This window comes from Scyliorhinus torazame, chromosome 6, assembly GCF_047496885.1.
Source record: "Scyliorhinus torazame isolate Kashiwa2021f chromosome 6, sScyTor2.1, whole genome shotgun sequence".
NCBI lineage: Eukaryota > Metazoa > Chordata > Chondrichthyes > Carcharhiniformes > Scyliorhinidae > Scyliorhinus > Scyliorhinus torazame.
This window is the reverse complement of record NC_092712.1, coordinates 5,408,072-5,428,612: the sequence shown is the minus strand read 5'-3', so window position 1 is coordinate 5,428,612 and position 20,541 is coordinate 5,408,072. Positions and strand designations below refer to the sequence as shown.

General features: G+C 73.3%; 1 protein-coding gene across 1 annotated transcript in view; it reads right to left on the bottom strand.

Annotated features, from left to right (window-relative positions):
• Positions 1 to 20,080, bottom strand: part of LOC140424654 (fucolectin-like) — a 77,017-nt gene extending 56,937 nt beyond the window's left edge. The window contains exon 1 of the mRNA XM_072507898.1: positions 20,058 to 20,080. The gene's annotated coding sequence lies outside the window, so the exon portion shown is untranslated. The remainder of the gene's footprint in view (positions 1 to 20,057) is intronic.
• Between the last annotated feature and the right edge of the window lie 461 nt (positions 20,081 to 20,541).

Below are 20,541 nucleotides of genomic sequence, written 5' to 3'. Positions count from 1 at the left end.
CCCGACACTGCCCCCGACACTGCCCCCGACACTGCCCCCCGACACTGCCCCTGACACTGCCCCCCGACCCCGACACTGCCCCCCGACCCCGACACTGCCCCCCGACACGGCCCCCCGACACGGCCCCCCGACACTGCCCCCCCGACACTGCCCCCCGACACTGCCCCCGACACTGCCCCCGACACTGCCCCCCGACACTGCCCCTGACACTGCCCCCCGACCCCGACACTGCCCCCCGACACGGCCCCCCGACACGGCCCCCCGACACTGCCCCCGACACTGCCCCCCGACACTGCCCCCGACACTGCCCCCGACACTGCCCCCGACACTGCCCCCCGACACTGCCCCTGACACTGCCCCCCGACACTGCCCCCCGACACTGCCCCCTGACACTGCCCCCCGACACCGCTCCCCGACACCGCTCCCCGACACTGCCCCGACACTGCCCCCCAACACTGCCCCAGACACTGCCCCCGACACTGCCCCCCGACACTGCCCCTCGACACTGCCCCCGACACTGCCCCCGACACTGCCCCCCGACACTGCCCCCCGACACTGCCCCCCGACCCCGACACTGCCCCCGACACTGCCCCCCGACACTGCCCCCCGACACTGCCCCTGACACTGCCCCCCGACACTGCCCCCCGACACTGCCCCCCGACACTGCCCCCGACACTGCCCCCCGACACTGCCCCCCGACACTGCCCCCGACACTGCCCCCGACACTGCTCCCCGACACTGCCCCTCGACACTGCCCCCCGACACTGCCCCCGACACTGCCTCCTGACACTACCCCCGACACTGCCCCCGACACTGCCCGCGACACTGCCCCCCGACACTGCCCCGACACTGCCCCCCGACACTGCCCCTCGACACTGCCCCCCGACACTGCCCCCCGACACTGCCCCCGACACTGCCCCTTGACACTGCCCCCGACACTGCCCCCGACACTGCCCCCGACACTGTCCCCGACACTGCCCCGACACTGCCCCCGACACTGCCCTCGACACTGCCCCCGACACTGCCCCTTGACACTGCCCCCCGACACTGCCCCCCGACACTGCCCACGACACTGCCCCCCGACACTGCCCCCCGACACTGCCCCCGACACTGCCCCCCGACACTGCCCCCGACACTGCCCCTTGACACTGCCCCCGACACTGCCCCCGACACTGCCCCCGACACTGCCCCGACACTGCCCCCGACACTGCCCTCGACACTGCCCCCGACACTGCCCCCCGACACGGCCCCCGACACTGCCCCCCGACACTGCCCCCGACACTGCCCCCCGACACTGCCCCCCGACACTGCCCTCGACACTGCCCCCGACACTGCTCCCCGACACTGCCCCTCGACACTGCCCCCCGACACTGCCCCCGACACTGCCCCCCGACACTGCCCCCCGACACTGCCCCCCGACACTGCCACCGACACTGACCCCCGACACTGCCGCCCGACACTGCCCCCCGACCCCGACACTGCCCCCGACACTGCCCCCGACACTGCCCCCCGACACTGCCCCCGACACTGCCCCCGACACTGCCCCCCGACACTGCCCCCGACACTGCCCCCGACACTGCCCCCGACACTGACCCCCGACACTGACCCCCGACACTGACCCCCGACACTGCCCCCCGACCACGACACTGCCCCCGACACTGCCCCCAGACACTGCCCCCCACACTGCCCCCGACACTGCCCCCCGACACTGCCCCCCGACACTGCCCCCCGACACTGCCCCCCGATACTGCCCCCCGACCCCGACACTGCCCCCGACACTGCCCCCCGACACTGCCCCCCGACACTGCCCCCCGACACTGCCCCCCGACACTGCCCCCGACACTGCCCCCGACACTGCCCCCGACACTGCCTCCCGACACTGCCCCGACACTGCCCCCGACACTGCCCCCGACTCTGCCCCCCGACACTGCCCCCGACACTGCCCCCGACACTGACCCCCGACACTGACCCCCGACACTGCCCCCGACACTGCCCCCCGACCCCGACACTGCCCCCGACACTGCCCCCCGACACTGCCCCCCACACTGCCCCCGACACTGCCCCCCGACACTGCCCCCCGACACTGCCCCCCGACACTGCCCCCCGATACTGCCCCCCGACCCCGACACTGCCCCCGACACTGCCCCCGACACTGCCCCCCGACACTGCCCCCCGATACTGCCCCCCGACACTGCCCCCGACACTGCCCCCGACACTGCCTCCCGACACTGCCCCCGACACTGCCCCCGACACTGCCCCCGACACTGCCCCCCGACACTGCCCCTGACACTGCCCCCCGACCCCGACACTGCCCCCCGACCCCGACACTGCCCCCCGACACGGCCCCCCGACACTGCCCCCCGACACTGCCCCCCGACACTGCCCCCCGACACTGCCCCCGACACTGCTCCCCGACACTGCCCCTGACACTGCCCCCCGACCCCAACACTGCCCCCCGACCCCGACACTGCCCCCCGACACGGCCCCCCGACACGGCCCACCGACACTGCCCCCCGACACTGCCCCCCGACACTGCCCCCGACACTGCCCCCGACACTGCCCCCCGACACTGCCCCTGACACTGCCCCCCGACACTGCCCCCCGACACTGCCCGCTGACACTGCCCCCCGACACCGCTCCCCGACACCGCTCCCCGACACTGCCCCCGACACTGCCCCCCAACACTGCCCCCGACACTGCCCCCGACACTGCCCCCCGACACTGCCCCTCGACACTGCCCCCCGACACTGCCCCCGACACTGCCCCCCGACACTGCCCCCCGACACTGCCCCCCGACCCCGACACTGCCCCCGACACTGCCCCCCGACACTGCCCCCCGACACTGCCCCTGACACTGCCCCCGACACTGCCCCCCGACACTACCCCCCGACACTGCCCCCGACACTGCCCCCCAACACTGCCCCCGACACTGCCCCCGACACTGCCCCCCGACACTGCCCCTCGACACTGCCCCCCGACACTGCCCCCGACACTGCCCCCCGACACTGCCCCCCGACACTGCCCCCCGACCCCGACACTGCCCCCGACACTGCCCCCCGACACTGCCCCCCGACACTGCCCCCCGACACTGCCTCCGACACTGCCCCCTGAAACTGTCCCCAACACCGCCCCCGACACTGCCCCCCGACACTGCCCCCAACACTGTCACCAGACACTGCCCCCAGACACTGCCCCCCGACACTGCCCCCGACACTGCCCCCCGACACTGCCCCCCGACACTGCCCCCGACACTGCCCCCCACACTGCCCCCCGACACTGCCCCCCGACACTGCCCCCTACACTGCCCCCCGACACTGCCCCCCGACACTGCCCCCCGACACTGCCCCGACACTGCCCCCGACACTGCCCCCCGACACTGCCCCCCAACACTGCCCCCCGATACTGCCTCCGACACTGCCCCCCGACACTGCCCCCGGAGACTGTCCCCGACACTGCCCCCCACACTGCCCCCCGACACTGCTCCCCGACACTGCCCCCCGATACTGCCCCCCGACACTGCCCCCGACACTGCCCCCGACACTGCCCCCGACACTGCCTCCCGACACTGCCCCGACACTGCCCCCGACACTGCCCCCGACACTGCCCCCCGACACTGCCCCTGACACTGCCCCCCAACCCCGACACTGCCCCCCGACCCCGACACTGCCCCCCGACACGGCCCCCCGACACGGCCCCCCGACACTGCCCCCCGACACTGCCCCCCGACACTGCCCCCGACACTGCCCCCGACACTGCCCCCCGACACTGCCCCTGACACTGCCCCCCGACCCCGACACTGCCCCCCGACACGGCCCCCCGACACGGCCCCCCGACACTGCCCCCGACACTGCCCCCCGACACTGCCCCCGACACTGCCCCCGACACTGCCCCCGACACTGCCCCCCGACACTGCCCCTGACACTGCCCCCCGACACTGCCCCCCGACACTGCCCCCTGACACTGCCCCCCGACACCGCTCCCCGACACCGCTCCCCGACACTGCCCCCGACACTGCCCCCCAACACTGCCCCAGACACTGCCCCCGACACTGCCCCCCGACACTGCCCCTCGACACTGCCCCCGACACTGCCCCCGACACTGCCCCCCGACACTGCCCCCCGACACTGCCCCCCGACCCCGACACTGCCCCCGACACTGCCCCCCGACACTGCCCCCCGACACTGCCCCTGACACTGCCCCCCGACACTGCCCCCCGACACTGCCCCCCGACACTGCCCCCGACACTGCCCCCCGACACTGCCCCCCGACACTGCCCCCGACACTGCCCCCGACACTGCTCCCCGACACTGCCCCTCGACACTGCCCCCCGACACTGCCCCCGACACTGCCTCCTGACACTGCCCCCGACACTGCCCCCGACACTGCCCGCGACACTGCCCCCCGACACTGCCCCGACACTGCCCCCCGACACTGCCCCTCGACACTGCCCCCCGACACTGCCCCCCGACACTGCCCCCGACACTGCCCCTTGACACTGCCCCCGACACTGCCCCCGACACTGCCCCCGACACTGTCCCCGACACTGCCCCGACACTGCCCCCGACACTGCCCTCGACACTGCCCCCGACACTGCCCCTTGACACTGCCCCCCGACACTGCCCCCCGACACTGCCCACGACACTGCCCCCCGACACTGCCCCCCGACACTGCCCCCGACACTGCCCCCCGACACTGCCCCCGACACTGCCCCTTGACACTGCCCCCGACACTGCCCCCGACACTGCCCCCGACACTGCCCCGACACTGCCCCCGACACTGCCCTCGACACTGCCCCCGACACTGCCCCCCGACACGGCCCCCGACACTGCCCCCCGACACTGCCCCCGACACTGCCCCCCGACACTGCCCCCCGACACTGCCCTCGACACTGCCCCCGACACTGCCCCCCGACACGGCCCCCGACACTGCCCCCCGACACTGCCCCCGACACTGCCCCCCGACACTGCCCCCCGACACTGCCCTCGACACTGCCCCCGACACTGCTCCCCGACACTGCCCCTCGACACTGCCCCCCGACACTGCCCCCGACACTGCCCCCCGACACTGCCCCCCGACACTGCCCCCCGACACTGCCACCGACACTGACCCCCGACACTGCCGCCCGACACTGCCCCCCGACCCCGACACTGCCCCCGACACTGCCCCCGACACTGCCCCCCGACACTGCCCCCGACACTGCCCCCGACACTGCCCCCCGACACTGCCCCCGACACTGCCCCCGACACTGCCCCCGACACTGACCCCCGACACTGACCCCCGACACTGACCCCCGACACTGCCCCCCGACCACGACACTGCCCCCGACACTGCCCCCAGACACTGCCCCCCACACTGCCCCCGACACTGCCCCCCGACACTGCCCCCCGACACTGCCCCCCGACACTGCCCCCCGATACTGCCCCCCGACCCCGACACTGCCCCCGACACTGCCCCCCGACACTGCCCCCCGACACTGCCCCCCGACACTGCCCCCCGACACTGCCCCCGACACTGCCCCCGACACTGCCCCCGACACTGCCTCCCGACACTGCCCCGACACTGCCCCCGACACTGCCCCCGACTCTGCCCCCCGACACTGCCCCCGACACTGCCCCCGACACTGACCCCCGACACTGACCCCCGACACTGCCCCCCGACACTGCCCCCCGACCCCGACACTGCCCCCGACACTGCCCCCCGACACTGCCCCCCACACTGCCCCCGACACTGCCCCCCGACACTGCCCCCCGACACTGCCCCCCGACACTGCCCCCCGATACTGCCCCCCGACCCCGACACTGCCCCCGACACTGCCCCCGACACTGCCCCCCGACACTGCCCCCCGATACTGCCCCCCGACACTGCCCCCGACACTGCCCCCGACACTGCCTCCCGACACTGCCCCCGACACTGCCCCCGACACTGCCCCCGACACTGCCCCCCGACACTGCCCCTGACACTGCCCCCCGACCCCGACACTGCCCCCCGACCCCGACACTGCCCCCCGACACGGCCCCCCGACACTGCCCCCCGACACTGCCCCCCGACACTGCCCCCCGACACTGCCCCCGACACTGCTCCCCGACACTGCCCCTGACACTGCCCCCCGACCCCAACACTGCCCCCCGACCCCGACACTGCCCCCCGACACGGCCCCCCGACACGGCCCACCGACACTGCCCCCCGACACTGCCCCCCGACACTGCCCCCGACACTGCCCCCGACACTGCCCCCCGACACTGCCCCTGACACTGCCCCCCGACACTGCCCCCCGACACTGCCCGCTGACACTGCCCCCCGACACCGCTCCCCGACACCGCTCCCCGACACTGCCCCCGACACTGCCCCCCAACACTGCCCCCGACACTGCCCCCGACACTGCCCCCCGACACTGCCCCTCGACACTGCCCCCCGACACTGCCCCCGACACTGCCCCCCGACACTGCCCCCCGACACTGCCCCCCGACCCCGACACTGCCCCCGACACTGCCCCCCGACACTGCCCCCCGACACTGCCCCTGACACTGCCCCCGACACTGCCCCCCGACACTACCCCCCGACACTGCCCCCGACACTGCCCCCCAACACTGCCCCCGACACTGCCCCCGACACTGCCCCCCGACACTGCCCCTCGACACTGCCCCCCGACACTGCCCCCGACACTGCCCCCCGACACTGCCCCCCGACACTGCCCCCCGACCCCGACACTGCCCCCGACACTGCCCCCCGACACTGCCCCCCGACACTGCCCCCCGACACTGCCTCCGACACTGCCCCCTGAAACTGTCCCCAACACCGCCCCCGACACTGCCCCCCGACACTGCCCCCAACACTGTCACCAGACACTGCCCCCAGACACTGCCCCCCGACACTGCCCCCGACACTGCCCCCCGACACTGCCCCCCGACACTGCCCCCGACACTGCCCCCCACACTGCCCCCCGACACTGCCCCCCGACACTGCCCCCTACACTGCCCCCCGACACTGCCCCCCGACACTGCCCCCCGACACTGCCCCGACACTGCCCCCGACACTGCCCCCCGACACTGCCCCCCAACACTGCCCCCCGATACTGCCTCCGACACTGCCCCCCGACACTGCCCCCGGAGACTGTCCCCGACACTGCCCCCCACACTGCCCCCCGACACTGCTCCCCGACACTGCCCCCCGATACTGCCCCCCGACACTGCCCCCGACACTGCCCCCGACACTGCCCCCGACACTGCCTCCCGACACTGCCCCGACACTGCCCCCGACACTGCCCCCGACACTGCCCCCCGACACTGCCCCTGACACTGCCCCCCAACCCCGACACTGCCCCCCGACCCCGACACTGCCCCCCGACACGGCCCCCCGACACGGCCCCCCGACACTGCCCCCCGACACTGCCCCCCGACACTGCCCCCGACACTGCCCCCGACACTGCCCCCCGACACTGCCCCTGACACTGCCCCCCGACCCCGACACTGCCCCCCGACACGGCCCCCCGACACGGCCCCCCGACACTGCCCCCGACACTGCCCCCCGACACTGCCCCCGACACTGCCCCCGACACTGCCCCCGACACTGCCCCCCGACACTGCCCCTGACACTGCCCCCCGACACTGCCCCCCGACACTGCCCCCTGACACTGCCCCCCGACACCGCTCCCCGACACCGCTCCCCGACACTGCCCCCGACACTGCCCCCCAACACTGCCCCAGACACTGCCCCCGACACTGCCCCCCGACACTGCCCCTCGACACTGCCCCCGACACTGCCCCCGACACTGCCCCCCGACACTGCCCCCCGACACTGCCCCCCGACCCCGACACTGCCCCCGACACTGCCCCCCGACACTGCCCCCCGACACTGCCCCTGACACTGCCCCCCGACACTGCCCCCCGACACTGCCCCCCGACACTGCCCCCGACACTGCCCCCCGACACTGCCCCCCGACACTGCCCCCGACACTGCCCCCGACACTGCTCCCCGACACTGCCCCTCGACACTGCCCCCCGACACTGCCCCCGACACTGCCTCCTGACACTGCCCCCGACACTGCCCCCGACACTGCCCGCGACACTGCCCCCCGACACTGCCCCGACACTGCCCCCCGACACTGCCCCTCGACACTGCCCCCCGACACTGCCCCCCGACACTGCCCCCGACACTGCCCCTTGACACTGCCCCCGACACTGCCCCCGACACTGCCCCCGACACTGTCCCCGACACTGCCCCGACACTGCCCCCGACACTGCCCTCGACACTGCCCCCGACACTGCCCCTTGACACTGCCCCCCGACACTGCCCCCCGACACTGCCCACGACACTGCCCCCCGACACTGCCCCCCGACACTGCCCCCGACACTGCCCCCCGACACTGCCCCCGACACTGCCCCTTGACACTGCCCCCGACACTGCCCCCGACACTGCCCCCGACACTGCCCCGACACTGCCCCCGACACTGCCCTCGACACTGCCCCCGACACTGCCCCCCGACACGGCCCCCGACACTGCCCCCCGACACTGCCCCCGACACTGCCCCCCGACACTGCCCCCCGACACTGCCCTCGACACTGCCCCCGACACTGCTCCCCGACACTGCCCCTCGACACTGCCCCCCGACACTGCCCCCGACACTGCCCCCCGACACTGCCCCCCGACACTGCCCCCCGACACTGCCACCGACACTGACCCCCGACACTGCCGCCCGACACTGCCCCCCGACCCCGACACTGCCCCCGACACTGCCCCCGACACTGCCCCCCGACACTGCCCCCGACACTGCCCCCGACACTGCCCCCCGACACTGCCCCCGACACTGCCCCCGACACTGCCCCCGACACTGACCCCCGACACTGACCCCCGACACTGACCCCCGACACTGCCCCCCGACCACGACACTGCCCCCGACACTGCCCCCAGACACTGCCCCCCACACTGCCCCCGACACTGCCCCCCGACACTGCCCCCCGACACTGCCCCCCGACACTGCCCCCCGATACTGCCCCCCGACCCCGACACTGCCCCCGACACTGCCCCCCGACACTGCCCCCCGACACTGCCCCCCGATACTGCCCCCCGACACTGCCCCCGACACTGCCCCCGACACTGCCCCCGACACTGCCTCCCGACACTGCCCCGACACTGCCCCCGACACTGCCCCCGACTCTGCCCCCCGACACTGCCCCCGACACTGCCCCCCGACACTGCCCCCGACACTGCCCCCCGACACTGCCCCTGACACTGCCCCCCGACCCCGACACTGCCCCCCGACACTGCCCCCCGACACTGCCCCCGACACTGACCCCCGACACTGCCGCCCGACACTGCCCCCCGACCCCGACACTGCCCCCGACACTGCCCCCCGACACTGCCCCCCGACACTGCCCCCGACACTGCCCCCGACACTGCCCCCGACACTGCCCCCGACACTGCCCCCGACACTGACCCCCGACACTGACCCCCGACACTGCCCCCCGACACTGCCCCCCGACCCCGACACTGCCCCCGACACTGCCCCCCGACACTGCCCCCCACACTGCCCCCGACACTGCCCCCCGACACTGCCCCCCGACACTGCCCCCCGACACTGCCCCCCGATACTGCCCCCCGACCCCGACACTGCCCCCGACATTGCACCCCGACAATGCCCCCCGACACTGCCCCCCGATACTGCCCCCGACACTGCCCCCGACACTGCCCCCGACACTGCCCCCGACACTGCCTCCCGACACTGCCCCGACACTGCCCCCGACACTGCCCCCCGACACTGCCCCCCGACACTGCCCCTGACACTGCCCCCCGACCCCGACACTGCCCCCCGACCCCGACACTGCCCCCCGACACGGCCCCCCGACACGGCCCCCCGACACGGCCCCCCGACACTGCCCCCGACACTGCCCCCCGACACTGCCCCCGACACTGCCCCCGACACTGCCCCCGACACTGCCCCCCGACACTGCCCCTGACACTGCCCCCCGACACTGCCCCCCGACACTGCCCCCTGACACTGCCCCCCGACACCGCTCCCCGACACCGCTCCCCGACACTGCCCCCGACACTGCCCCCCAACACTGCCCCAGACACTGCCCCCGACACTGCCCCCCGACACTGCCCCTCGACACTGCCCCCGACACTGCCCCCGACACTGCCCCCCGACACTGCCCCCCGACACTGCCCCCCGACCCCGACACTGCCCCCGACACTGCCCCCCGACACTGCCCCCCGACACTGCCCCTGACACTGCCCCCCGACACTGCCCCCCGACACTGCCCCCCGACACTGCCCCCGACACTGCCCCCCGACACTGCCCCCCGACACTGCCCCCGACACTGCCCCCGACACTGCTCCCCGACACTGCCCCTCGACACTGCCCCCCGACACTGCCCCCGACACTGCCTCCTGACACTGCCCCCGACACTGCCCCCGACACTGCCCGCGACACTGCCCCCCGACACTGCCCCGACACTGCCCCCCGACACTGCCCCTCGACACTGCCCCCCGACACTGCCCCCCGACACTGCCCCCGACACTGCCCCTTGACACTGCCCCCGACACTGCCCCCGACACTGCCCCCGACACTGTCCCCGACACTGCCCCGACACTGCCCCCGACACTGCCCTCGACACTGCCCCCGACACTGCCCCTTGACACTGCCCCCCGACACTGCCCCCCGACACTGCCCACGACACTGCCCCCCGACACTGCCCCCCGACACTGCCCCCGACACTGCCCCCCGACACTGCCCCCGACACTGCCCCTTGACACTGCCCCCGACACTGCCCCCGACACTGCCCCCGACACTGCCCCGACACTGCCCCCGACACTGCCCTCGACACTGCCCCCGACACTGCCCCCCGACACGGCCGCCGACACTGCCCCCCGACACTGCCCCCGACACTGCCCCCCGACACTGCCCCCCGACACTGCCCTCGACACTGCCCCCGACACTGCTCCCCGACACTGCCCCTCGACACTGCCCCCCGACACTACCCCCGACACTGCCCCCCGACACTGCCCCCCGACACTGCCCCCCGACACTGCCACCGACACTGACCCCCGACACTGCCGCCCGACACTGCCCCCCGACCCCGACACTGCCCCCGACACTGCCCCCGACACTGCCCCCCGACACTGCCCCCGACACTGCCCCCGACACTGCCCCCCGACACTGCCCCCGACACTGCCCCCGACACTGCCCCCGACACTGACCCCCGACACTGACCCCCGACACTGACCCCCGACACTGCCCCCCGACCACGACACTGCCCCCGACACTGCCCCCAGACACTGCCCCCCACACTGCCCCCGACACTGCCCCCCGACACTGCCCCCCGACACTGCCCCCCGACACTGCCCCCCGATACTGCCCCCCGACCCCGACACTGCCCCCGACACTGCCCCCCGACACTGCCCCCCGACACTGCCCCCCGATACTGCCCCCCGACACTGCCCCCGACACTGCCCCCGACACTGCCCCCGACACTGCCTCCCGACACTGCCCCGACACTGCCCCCGACACTGCCCCCGACTCTGCCCCCCGACACTGCCCCCGACACTGCCCCCCGACACTGCCCCCGACACTGCCCCCCGACACTGCCCCTGACACTGCCCCCCGACCCCGACACTGCCCCCCGACACTGCCCCCCGACACTGCCCCCGACACTGACCCCCGACACTGCCGCCCGACACTGCCCCCCGACCCCGACACTGCCCCCGACACTGCCCCCCGACACTGCCCCCCGACACTGCCCCCGACACTGCCCCCGACACTGCCCCCGACACTGCCCCCGACACTGCCCCCGACACTGACCCCCGACACTGACCCCCGACACTGCCCCCCGACACTGCCCCCCGACCCCGACACTGCCCCCGACACTGCCCCCCGACACTGCCCCCCACACTGCCCCCGACACTGCCCCCCGACACTGCCCCCCGACACTGCCCCCCGACACTGCCCCCCGATACTGCCCCCCGACCCCGACACTGCCCCCGACATTGCACCCCGACAATGCCCCCCGACACTGCCCCCCGATACTGCCCCCGACACTGCCCCCGACACTGCCCCCGACACTGCCCCCGACACTGCCTCCCGACACTGCCCCGACACTGCCCCCGACACTGCCCCCCGACACTGCCCCCCGACACTGCCCCTGACACTGCCCCCCGACCCCGACACTGCCCCCCGACCCCGACACTGCCCCCCGACACGGCCCCCCGACACGGCCCCCCGACACTGCCCCCCGACACTGCCCCCCGACACTGCCCCCGACACTGCCCCCGACACTGCCCCCCGACACTGCCCCTGACACTGCCCCCCGACCCCGACACTGCCCCCCGACCCCGACACTGCCCCCCGACACGGCCCCCCGACACGGCCCCCCGACACTGCCCCCCGACACTGCCCCCCGACACTGCCCCCGACACTGCCCCCGACATTGCCCCCCGACACTGCCCCTGACACTGCCCCCCGACCCCGACACTGCCCCCTGACCCCGACACTGCCCCCCGACACGGCCCCCCGACACGGCCCCCCGACACTGCCCCCCGACACTGCCCCCCGACACTGCCCCCGACACTGCCCCCGACACTGCCCCCCGACACTGCCCCTGACACTGCCCCCGACCCCGACACTGCCCCCCGACCCCGACACTGCCCCCCGACACGGCCCCCCGACACGGCCCCCCGACACTGCCCCCCGACACTGCCCCCCGACACTGCCCCCGACACTGCCCCCGACATTGCCCCCCGACACTGCCCCTGACACTGCCCCCCAACACTGCCCCCCGACACTGCCCCCTGACACTGCCCCCGACACCGCTCCCCGACACCGCTCCCCGACACTGCCCCCGACACTGCCCCCCAACACTGCCCTCGACACTGCCCCCGACACTGCCCCCCGACACTGCCCCTCGACACTGCCCCCCGACACTGCCCCCGACACTGCCCCCCGACACTGCCCCCCGACACTGCCCCCCGACCCCGACACTGCCCCCGACACTGCCCCCCGACACTGCCCCCCGACACTGCCCCTGACACTGCCCCCGACACTGCCCCCCGACACTACCCCCCGACACTGCCCCCGACACTGCCCCCCGACCCCGACACAGCCCCCGACACTGCCCCCCGACACTGCCCCCGACACTGCCCCCCGACACTGCCTCCGACACTGCCCCCTGAAACTGTCCCCGACACTGCCCCCCGACACTGCCCCCCGATACTGCCCCCCGACACTGCCCCCGACACTGCCCCCGACACTGCCCCCGACACTGCCTCCCGACACTGCCCCGACACTGCCCCCGACACTGCCCCCGACACTGCCCCCCGACACTGCCCCCGACATTGCCCCCCGACACTGCCCCTGACACTGCCCCCCGACCCCGACACTGCCCCCCGACACTGCCCCCCGACACTGCCCCCGACACTGACCCCCGACACTGCCGCCCGACACTGCCCCCCGACCCCGACACTGCCCCCGACACTGCCCCCCGACACTGCCCCCCGACACTGCCCCCGACACTGCCCCCGACACTGCCCCCGACACTGCCCCCGACACTGACCCCCGACACTGACCCCCGACACTGCCCCCCGACACTGCCCCCCGAACCCGACACTGCCCCCGACACTGCCCCCCGACACTGCCCCCCACACTGCCCCCGACACTGCCCCCCGACACTGCCCCCCGACACTGCCCCCGACACTGCCCCCGACACTGCCCCCCGACACTGCCCCTGACACTGCCCCCCGACCCCGACACTGCCCCCCGACCCCGACACTGCCCCCCGACACGGCCCCCCGACACGGCCCCCCGACACTGCCCCCCGACACTGCCCCCCGACACTGCCCCCGACACTGCCCCCGACATTGCCCCCCGACACTGCCCCTGACACTGCCCCCCGACCCCGACACTGCCCCCCGACCCCGACACTGCCCCCCGACACGGCCCCCCGACACGGCCCCCCGACACTGCCCCCCGACACTGCCCCCCGACACTGCCCCCGACACTGCCCCCGACACTGCCCCCCGACACTGCCCCTGACACTGCCCCCCGACCCCGACACTGCCCCCCGACCCCGACACTGCCCCCCGACACGGCCCCCCGACACGGCCCCCCGACACTGCCCCCCGACACTACCCCCCGACACTGCCCCCGACACTGCCCCCGACATTGCCCCCCGACACTGCCCCTGACACTGCCCCCCAACACTGCCCCCCGACACTGCCCCCTGACACTGCCCCCGACACCGCTCCCCGACACCGCTCCCCGACACTGCCCCCGACACTGCCCCCCAACACTGCCCTCGACACTGCCCCCGACACTGCCCCCCGACACTGCAGCTCGACACTGCCCCCCGACACTGCCCCCAACACTGCCCCCCGACACTGCCCCCCGACACTGCCCCCCGACCCCGACACTGCCCCCGACACTGCCCCCCGACACTGCCCCCCGACACTGCCCCTGACACTGCCCCCGACACTGCCCCCCGACACTACCCCCCGACACTGCCCCCGACACTGCCCCCCGACCCCGACACAGCCCCCGACACTGCCCCCCGACACTGCCCCCGACACTGCCCCCCGACACTGCCTCCGACACTGCCCCCTGAAACTGTCCCCAACACCGCCCCCGACACTGCCCCCCGACACTGCCCCCGACACTGTCACCAGACACTGCCCCCAGACACTGCCCCCCGACACTGCCCCCGACACTGCCCCCCGACACTGCCCCCCGACACTGCCCCCGACACTGCCCCCGACACTGCCCCCCGACACTGCCCCCCGACACTGCCCCCTACACTGCCCCCCGACACTGCCCCCCGACACTGCCCCCCGACACTGCCCCGACACTGCCCCCGACACTGACCCCCGACACTGCCCCCCAACACTGCCCCCCGATACTGCCTCCGACACTGCCCCCCGACACTGCCCCCCGACACTGCCCCCGGAGACTGTCCCCGACACTGCCCCCCACACTGCCCCCCGACACTGCCCCCCGACACTGCCGCCGACACTGCCCCCGACACTGCCCCCGACACTGCTCCCCGAAACTGCCCCCCGACATTGCCCCCGACACTGCCCCCCGACACTGCCTCCCGACACTGCCTCCTGACACTGCCCCCGACACTGCCCCCGACACTGCCCGCGACACTGCCCCCCGACACTGCCCCGACACTGCCCCCCGACACTGCCCCTCGACACTGCCCCCCGACACTGCCCCCCGACACTGCCCCCGACACTGACCCTTGACACTGCCCCCGACACTGCCCCCGACACTGCCCCGACACTGCCCCCGACACTGCCCTCGACACTACCCCGACACTGCCCACGACACTGCCTCCCGACACTGCCCCCCGACACTGCCCCCGACACTGCCCCCCGACACTGCCCCCGACACTGCCCCTTGACACTGCCCCCGACACTGCCCCCGACACTGCCCCCGACACTGCCCCGACACTGCCCCCGACACTGCCCTCGACACTGCCCCCGACACTGCCCCCGACACTGCCCCCCGACACTGCCCCCGACACTGCCCCCCGACACTGCCCCCCGACACTGCCCCCGACACTGCCCCCGACACTGCTCCCCGACACTGCCCCTCGACACTGCCCCCCGACACTGCCCCCGACACTACCCCCCGACACTGCCCCCCGACACTGCCCCCCGACACTGCCACCGACACTGACCCCCGACACTGCCGCCCGACACTGCCCCCCGACCCCGACACTGCCCCCGACACTGCCCCCCGACACTGCCCCCCGACACTGCCCCCGACACTGCCCCCGACACTGCCCCCCGACACTGCCCCCGACACTGCCCCCGACACTGCCCCCGACACTGACCCCCGACACTGACCCCCGACACTGACCCCCGACACTGCCCCCCGACCCCGACACTGCCCCCGACACTGCCCCCCGACACTGCCCCCCACACTGCCCCCGACACTGCCCCCCGACACTGCCCCCCGACACTGCCCCCCGACACTGACCCCCGATACTGCCCCCCGACCCCGACACTGCCCCCGACACTGCCCCCCGACACTGCCCCCCAACACTGCCCCCCGATACTGCCCCCCGACACTGCCCCCGACACTGCCCCTGACACTGCCCCCGACACTGCCTCCCGACACTGCCCCGACACTGCCCCCGACACTGCCCCCGACACTGCCCCCCGACACTGCCCCCGACATTGCCCCCCGACACTGCCCCTGACACTGTCCCCCGACCCCGACACTGCCCCCCGACACTGCCCCCCGACACTGCCCCCGACACTGACCCCCGACACTGCCGCCCGACACTGCCCCCCGACCCCGACACTGCCCCCGACACTGCCCCCCGACACTGCCCCCCGACACTGCCCCCGACACTGCCCCCGACACTGCCCCCGACACTGCCCCCGACACTGACCCCCGACACTGACCCCCGACACTGCCCCCCGACACTGCCCCCCGAACCCGACACTGCCCCCGACACTGCCCCCCGACACTGCCCCCCACACTGCCCCCGACACTGCCCCCCGACACTGCCCCCCGACACTGCCCCCGACACTGCCCCCCGATACTGCCCCCCGACCCCGACACTGCCCCCGACACTGCCCCCCGACACTGCCCCCCGACACTGCCCCCCGATACTGCCCCCCGACACTGCCCCCGACACTGCCCCCGACACTGCCCCCGACACTGCCTCCCGACACTGCCCCGACACTGCCCCCGACACTGCCCCCCGACACTGCCCCCCGACACTGCCCCTGACACTGCCCCCCGACCCCGACACTGCCCCCCGACCCCGACACTGCCCCCCGACACGGCCCCCCGACACGGCCCCCCGACACTGCCCCCCGACACTGCCCCCCGACACTGCCCCCGACACTGCCCCCGACACTGCCCCCCGACACTGCCCCTGACACTGCCCCCCGACCCCGACACTGCCCCCCGACCCCGACACTGCCTCCCGACACGGCCCCCCGACACGGCCCCCCGACATTGCCCCCCGACACTGCCCCCCGACACTGCCCCCGACACTGCCCCCGACACTGCCCCCGACACTGCCCCCCGACACTGCCCCGACACTGCCCCCCGACACTGCCCCCCGACACTGCCCCCGACACTGCCCCCCAACACTGCCCCCGACACTGCCCCCGACACTGCCCCCCGACACTGCCCCTCGACACTGCCCCCCGACACTGCCCCCGACACTGCCCCCCGACACTGCCCCCCGACACTGCCCCCCGACCCCGACACTGCCCCCGACACTGCCCCCCGACACTGCCCCCCGACACTGCCCCTGACACTGCCCCCGACACTGCCCCCCGACACTACCCCCCGACACTGCCCCCGACACTGCCCCCCGACCCCGACACTGCCCCCGACACTGCCCCCGACACTGCCCCCCGACACTGCCCCTGACACTGCCCCTGACACTGCCCCCCGACACTGCCCCCCGACACTGCCCCCCGATACTGCCCCCTGACACTGCCCCCCGACCCCGACACTGCCCCCCGACACTGCCCCCCGACACTGCCCCCGACACTGCCCCCCGACACTGCCCCCGACACTGACCACCGACACTGCCGCCCGACACTGCCCCCCAACCCCGACACTGCCCCCGACACTGCCCCCCGACACTGCCCCCCGACACTGCCCCCGACACTGCCCCCGACACTGCCCCCGACACTGCCCCCGACACTGCCCCCGACACTGACCCCCGACACTGATCCCCGACACTGCCCCCCGACACTGCCCCCCGACCCCGACACTGCCCCCGACACTGCCCCCGACACTGCCTCCCGACACTGCCCCCCGACACTGCCCCTGACACTGCCCCCCGACCCCGACACTGCCCCCCGACCCCGACACTGCCCCCCGACACTGCCCCCCGACACTGCCCCCGACACTGACCCCCGACACTGCCGCCCGACACTGCCCCCCAACCCCGACACTGCCCCCGACACTGCCACCCGACACTGCCCCCCGATACTGCCCCCGACACTGCCCCCGACACTGCCCCCGACACTGCCCCCGACACTGACCCCCGACACTGACCCCCGACACTGCCCCCCGACACTGCCCCCCGACCCCGACACTGCCCCCGACACTGCCCCCGACACTGCCCCCGTCACTGCCCCCCGACACTGCCCCCCGACACTGCCCCTGACACTGCCCCCCGACCCCGACACTGCCCCCCAACCCCGACACGGCCCCCCGACACGGCCCCCCGACACGGCCCCCCGACACTGCCCCCCGACACTGCCCCCGACACTGCCCCCGACACTGCCCCCGACACTGCCCCCCGACACTGCCCCTGACACTGCCCCCCGACCCCGACACTGCCCCCCGACCCCGACACTGCCCCCCGACACGGCCCCCCGACACGGCCCCCCGACACTGCCCCCCGACACTGCCCCGGACACTGCCCCCGACACTGCCCCCCGACACTGCCCCCCGACACTGCCCCCGACACTGCCCCCCGACACTGCCCCTGACACTGCCCCCCGACACTGCCCCCCGACACTGCCCCCTGACACTGCCCCCCGACACTGCTCCCCGACACCGCTCCCCGACACTGCCCCCGACACTGCCCCCCAACACTGCCCCCGACACTGCCCCCGACACTGCCCCCCGACACTGCCCCCGACACTGCCCCCCGACACTGCCCCCCGACACTGCCCCCCGACCCCGACACTGCCCCCGACACTGCCCCCCGACACTGCCCCCCGACACTGCCCCTGACACTGCCCCCGACACTGCCCCCCGACACTACCCCCCGACACTGCCCCCGACACTGCCCCCCGACCCCGACACTGCCCCCGACACTGCCCCCCGACACTGCCCCCGACACTGCCCCTGACACTGCCCCTGACACTGCCCCCGACACTGCCCCCCGACACTGCCCCCCAATACTGCCCCCGACACTGCCCCCGACACTGCCCCCGACACTGCCTCCCGACACTGCCCCCGACACTGCCCCCGACACGGCCCCCGACACTGCCCCTCGACACTGCCCCGACACTGCCCCTGACACTGCCCCCCGACACTGCTCCCGGACACTGCCCCCGACACTGCCCCCCGTCACTGCCCCCGACACTGCCCCCGACACTGCCCCCGACACTGCCCCCCGACACTGCCCCCGACACTGCCCCCGACACTGCCCCCCGACACTGCCCCCCGACACTGCCCCCGACACTGCTCCCGGACACTGCCCCCGACACTGCCCCCCGACACTGCCCCCATACACTGCCCCCCGACACTGCTCCCAGTCACTGCCCCCCGACACTGCCCCCGACACTGCCCCCGACACTGCCCCCCGACACTGCCCCTGACACTGCCCCTGACACTGCCCCCGACACTGCCCCCGACACTGCCCCCCGATACTGCCCCGACACTGCCCCACGACACTGCCCCCGACTCTGCCCCCCGACGCTGCCCCCCGACACTGCCCCCCGATGCTGCCCCCGACACTGCCCCCGACACTGCCCCCGACACTGCCCCCGACACTGCCCCCCGACACTGCCCCCGACGCTGCCCCCGACACTGCCCCCCGACACTGCCCCTGACACTGGCCACGACCCTGACACTGCCCCCGATACTGCCCCTCTCTACCCCCCTCTCTACCCACCCTCTATACCCACCCCCTCTTCCCACCCTCTCTACCCACCCTCTATACCCACCCTCTATACCCACCCTCTCTACCCACCCTCTCTACCCACCCTCTACACCCACCCTCTCTTCCCATCCTCTATACCCACCCTCTATACCCACCCTCTCTTCCCACCCTCTCTACCCACCCTCTCTTCCCACCCTCTCTACCCACCCTCTCTACCCACCCTCTCTACCCACCCTCTATATCCACCCTCTATACCCACCCTCTATACCCACCCTCTCTACCCACCCTCTCTACCCACCCTCTATACCCACCCTCTATACCCACCCTCTCTACCCATCCTCTATACCCACCCTCTATACCCACCCTCTATACCCACCCTCTTTCCCCATCCTACATTTGTCAATGTACTTTATCGATTGTTTGTTTTGTGTGCTGTGTACGTACTGTGTACATTGCTTTGGCCGCAGAAAATACCTTTCACTGTCCCTCGGTAGACGTGACAATAAATCACTCACACAATCGATCGATGTGTCCTGAGCGTCCCCAGATTCAACCCTGGCTCAGAACTTAGTCTCAGAAACAGAGAATCCCGCCCATGAATTCTGTGAATTATTGACATTTATTCTAACTCCCTTTCACATGACCACAATATTATTTCAGTAAAGGTCACTGAAGAAGCCATTAAACGTGTACTTTGCGACTTTGACACCAATGCTAATATGTGGTCAAATCAATCAGCTTTGGCTGTTGATTCTGTCACAGGTAATTTATCACAGTGTGCATTGTACTCATTCTAACCTCCTTGTTCAAATGTTACTGATGTCATCAAATGTTGTCAATAGTTTGTTCATGAAAAGTTTTGATCTCAGTGAAATATCGGGGGCGGGACTTTCCGTCAGCCGACAGCGAAATCGGGAAAGGAGATTGGGCAGACAATCTGTCCTGATGCTGAAACTGT